Here is a 5,769-nt window from a genome sequence, read left to right on the forward strand (position 1 = left end):
TCATTGGAAAAAAAAAAGTTTCAAAATTGATTACACGAGCCCATTACTCAAAAATTGATAATGCACTATCTTAAGATGGGATTTTAGAAATTTAATGGTGATCCACACTTATACATTAAGATTTTAATCACAAGTTACTCTTTGTTGTGTTGTATGTTGATGATTTGCTCATCATTAGAGATGTTTAATCACTTCTATATGAAGTGGAAGAAAACAAAAAGACCAATTTTGAAATGCCTAATCTTGTGATTGCTTCATTACTTTCTTGGAGTTGAATTATAGGAAACACTTAAGAAAATATTCCTCTAATACAAAGTACACCAAATAAATCTAATATCTTTTCAAGTTGCAAGTAGATAAGATTTGTATCTTTGTAGTAGTTGTAGTATCAAGAACAATTTAATTTATTGTTAGTCAATAAGATTGCAATCATTACAAAGATAGTTCTTTTTGTCCACCATTGCCATTTCCCTAACACCTACCAACTCTGGCACTACCCAAAATTGTTGTTAAACACTTTTCAAATCTAGTTATTTTGTAGTACACAATACATTTTTTTAGTTTTTTTAGCTCAATCCTATATATAAGACTCAACAAGACATTGACGTGAAGTTATTAACGACAATACATCATCAATGGAAGGATGGTCAAATGAGAAGAAATGTGAGATAAATTTGTAGCACAAGGTGTCTTCAAAATTATCATGTTTCAACATTCAATTTCAAAGTACAAATGTCCCTTAATACTTATTCATTGCATATAAAATGCTTAAAATATGTCTATATTTGTTTGCATACTAAATAGTGCAACAACATAGTACAATGGAGGCAATATTCTTCTTCCTAAATACGATTCCCTCCATTAGTTTATATTTTTTAATCTCTTTTACATGTAAAAATAAATTGTGCTATTGTGTAGTATTGAAAAGGTTGTTACATGCACTTTAAATCACCCACTCTCTGTTTCAATATCAAAATGCAAAAGTGCATTATGTATATTCATTATACATTGTTTGTTTTAACTAGGTTTTATATTGAATATTTTTCAAGCCAAATAAAGAAATGCTTCCATACTATGGAGGCATGCAATATCATCTCCATGTACGCATTTCTTTACATTATTTTAGATTTATTTATATATTTTAATATGAAATTAGGCACTATGGTCAAAATAAAGGAAAAGGGATGGATTAAGGATGATCAAGCTCATCTCATAGCAGGTTTGTCAATCATCTCATACAAGATAGAAACTCCACCCATACCTCTTATTTGAGATTCTAGTACAAATAATTTGAGTGCAAACAAATGAAACAAAATAGTCGATAGAAGAGAAAAAAAAAGATACCAATAACTCCAAAAAGCTATTTTTAAAGTGTTTGTTGGAATGTAAGGTCTAAAATCTACCAATGTATGATAGTTCATGTAACGTATAGAGAGAAGGTTTTTAAAGACAAATGTCAATCTATTTTCAAATAGTTGTCAAAAGTGTAGAAGTTGATGATACAACCACAGTAGCCAAGAATCATCTACAAGCAAAACACTGTCACACAAAAGAGATCAAGCATAGATAATATGTTCAACACAACTTGAGAATTCTATAGTGATTCCACATATGATTACAATGAATGAATTAATCCTTATGAAAGGATGAATGAAACTCTAGATGCAAAACCCTAATGCAAGGTTAATTTAGCTAGTGTCAAGTGTCACAATCATAATGAATGAGACAACTTAAGCTATTATTAGCCTTAAATAAAAGGAAAAAGCAGCTAAGTTTAGATTAAGTGAAAAAGTAATTAAATGACCTAATTAATGAATAATTAGATAAAGTGTCCTAATTATTCCAATACCAACCCTTAAGGTTAACTTAGGGAGTAGCGAGTAGCTAAAAAACTAAGATGAATACAAAATGAAAGCATGAATGAGTCCCAACAACAAAGGCCTGATTAGGTACCCATGTACAAACCAATACAAATCTCTTGCAAATGAAGAAAATAAGAAAACCTAGTGGGAGAAAACTCCTTTCTAAAAGAGAGAAAAAGAAATACAAAAGAGTAAATGTGACAAGAATGAAGGACTCAAGATGTCCCCCTGAGTACTGAATTGGTCACAAAAGTACAGTCAAGATCACCCCTTAGGAGAGAAAAGAAGAGAGAATGTATCCCCCCATGAGAGAGAAGCTCCAATGATGAAGATGAAGGCTCGAGGATGAATGTTGATGAATATCTAAGAGCAGAAAATTGCATTCCTCCCCTTAGGAAGAAATAAATCAAATGGATAGGGTAGAAAAAAACCCCATGAAAGGAAATGAAAGGAATAGTTTCATCATGTGTTCCATGCAAGACTACTCAACTATCCAATTGTCTAAAAAAAAAGATGCTAAATCAATTGAAGAAAGAACAAACATTTGTGAAGATACCTAAAGAACAACCTCTGAAGGCACTGGGATGGGATGATAGGAATGCCCCCAATGTCTGGAGTCTGTGATGTATCAAACAATGCTACAATATGTGGCAAGTACTCGTCCCACTCTATTGAAACTAGAAGGGAACAATCAACCTACTGAACTAAATTGATCTTTGAAGAAGGAGGTGGATGAGGAGGCTTAACACAAGTCTTAAGAACCACTATGGATGAATGAAGCACACATGTACCAGCACAAGGGTACAAAGAACAAAATGCTAGTATAAATAACAAGGGAAGAAACAAAACAAAGCATACCTTTCTCGACCTTTTGGCTAAGATCAAGTGTAGTATTTGTTCTTATCAGTTTAATATCTAATACATGGTTTAATGAACCACACGATCAGGATATTAAATTGATTTCTTTAGGGGGAAGTCTCAAACGGTAGCCTTCTGCTAGAGTGTGCTTCGCTTCTGTATTCCACTACAACAGAAGCCTGGCACACCCCACACCCAAAGCAATCAACAAATTATATTACTTTTTTATTTATCTTACAAATGTTTTTTTGATATTGTTCAAATTTTAAACAAAGATTACAGTAGAAGCTGCTAGTTGTTTATCATTATGTTACGGTGTCGATCTCTTCTTACAGGGCAAAGCTACTAGATATGGAAGAAGGCATGGAAGGAGAGTTTACTGTTTGCTAAAAATGTGGATAACAATCTAGAAAGAGAAAATCTTGGCCATTACTTCTCTAAATAATGAATAGATTAGTCCACCGAAATTTGGGGAAAGAAAAATTTTGTCATAAAGAAATTAGATTTGACTAAATAATTTTCTTTAGATAACAATAGACAAAAAAATTCATCTCTTTCCAACATAAATTTCATTTAGCTTTAAATTTTCACTCCTACTATACTTATGAAAAACTTTTCCCTTCAAATGTTCGACTAATATCCTTAACATTGAATGTTTCAGTTATATATATATATATATATATATATATATATAATTTTCATGCCTTATTTGTAATTCTCCATTTTTCCTATATGGTTGTTTAGAAGAGGACAAACTTCATCCCCATACTAAACAAACCTTCTATAAACACACTATCCTTTTCCCAGAAGATTTTTACTACAAATATTTACTTAATTTTGCTTGACAAATTATGAGACATTTCATTGAAAGTTCAAGTTCATCCATTTTATGCTTGCTTCCACATTTCACTTTCCATCCTATTTGGAAACTCATTTCACTCAGAATTAGCTCTTTTAGCATATAGAATATTTAAAATTTTGTACAAAGTCCATTAATGTATGTATAGTGCATTTCATTGCATGTATTTTACAATTTTTCCGCTCCCATAAAATTCATCACAAGTCCTTTTTGCCTCCCTTCCTATTTCTTTTGTTGCAACCAAGCATAAGCATAAGCACAGATGCCTCGTGTCATTTTAATATCTAATTTTTAATGAAGTTTTGAACACTTCAAATTTGTGCCTTTGAAACTTGGGTTTTAGGCGTGTTGATGTTGCTAAAATACAATTTCCTTCTCCTTTTTAAATGGGATTTAAATGATTGATGTCCTCCAATTTAATAATTTGTATTTAAAAATTACTAAAAGAAATTAATTTGGTCTATTATTTTAAATCAACACAATAATATTGTTTTAATTTTTCAATTTAAAATTTCAAAGTCAGTAATTAAATGGTTAATTATAGAAATTAACACATACAAGAGTCTTTCAAATTTGTGAGATATTTCGAGTGTTGTTAATAGAATTTCTACCATAGACTCATTTTTTGTCTAATGGATGTGAACTTGTTTTGATTAGATAAGCGCTTTTGAGTGAAGTTATGAATATGTTGAAAATGTCTACAAGACAAAGGTGGCTTGGAACTAAAACTCAACCACAACTTCAAATGAGGGATAAAAACATAATGAAAAACCTCCAAATCTTCTTAGGGAACATAGCCAAAGTATTCTCATGCACTTCAATAATTTACCTTTTAAACTTGCATTCAATACTGCAATTGTAGGAGTTTTCTTGATAAGAGCTCTTAATAATAGTTTGTTCCTTGAAAGAATTTGGAATCTTGCCCAAATGGTTGTGCACTATAGGATCAGAGACCATCCTACCAAAATGAGGTTAAAGACAACCCACCTCAAAAGAAACCTCCTTGCTATGCTCAACATCATGACTATCTTGGTAAATCGTGAATAAGTACCCAACCTTGTGGAGGTGGAACAAACAAGAGGTCTCATAAAGGAGATCTTGTTCCCAAACCCCAAGCTTTGAGCAAAGTTTCACATACCTGAACAACACAGAGCTAGACTCAACCATGACACAAAATTTGGCAAAAAGAAAGCTAGTTCTAGAATTTGTAATTTTGTCCAAGGTGATAAACTCGCCAACAAAATCAGCAATACCTTCAAAAATACTATCATCCTAGAGAGTTTTGGGAGATGGATCCACATGGAGAATGAGCTAACTTTGGTAGTATCAAAACCAGACCAATGTTGTAAATGAAGAAAGGCCTTACCCCAAAACCAAGGACCTCCATGGCAAATGTGAGAGCAATCCTCCTTGTAAAGAAAAGAGAACAATAGATAACCATTCATCAAAGAAATAATGCAGATAATAGGAATCTGCTAGCAATTAGAAGTCAACTGCAAATAATGTCAATATTTGATCTAAAGCCCCAAAAATCTTTCGATGAAAGTATAATGCAAACCAATAGTAGCTCTATCCATCCACCCATTAAGAATACTTTTAAAAAAAGAGTAGGATCAAGAGGTTGTCCATCGAAAGTTTTAACCTCGTTCAAATGAATCGTTGACAAAGGACTCGTTAAACCCTCACCAACACCGGAATTACTAGAAAACACAAAACTCGCCTTAATCCAAACAACATCATCATCGACAACAAGAGGGGCACCAACAACTCTATGAATAAAAACCTCCAATAGGGACCCTTGAGAAGGGAAGGACCTGAGTTCCTCCACACACACAAACTGAGACGGAACATGGGTCTCATACTTTGAGAGAAACATCATGATCACCAGTATGCAAAACCACCGAATAGGGAGGGGAGTCTGCCACATCTTCACCCCTAATGAACATGCATTGCCATAGGGGGAAGGAAGCCTCTATGCATGCCATAAGCATAGGAGGGAGAAAACTCATAGGGAACATGCACAGGAACAAGGGTTGAACCAACACCTAGAAGATGGGCCTCTAGCAGACTATCCAATAAGGGCTCGTCATCTAAATCCACCTCCTAGAGCACAGTATTCTCTTCCACAACATCATCTCCAACCACTCTAACAGACCCAAATCCCTCATTGGAGAAACAACTGCTCACACA

General features: G+C 33.4%; 1 non-coding gene across 1 annotated transcript; it reads left to right on the forward strand.

The window, feature by feature from the left end:
* The first annotated feature begins 2,716 nt into the window (after positions 1-2,716).
* On the forward strand, positions 2,717-2,913 carry LOC131070470 (U2 spliceosomal RNA). Its single transcript, XR_009112330.2, has one exon. It is a non-coding gene; the product is annotated as a U2 spliceosomal RNA (small nuclear RNA).
* The last annotated feature ends 2,856 nt before the right edge of the window (positions 2,914-5,769 follow it).

The sequence above is a fragment of the Cryptomeria japonica genome, chromosome 3, assembly GCF_030272615.1.
Source record: "Cryptomeria japonica chromosome 3, Sugi_1.0, whole genome shotgun sequence".
NCBI classification, from domain to species: Eukaryota; Viridiplantae; Streptophyta; class Pinopsida; order Cupressales; family Cupressaceae; genus Cryptomeria; species Cryptomeria japonica.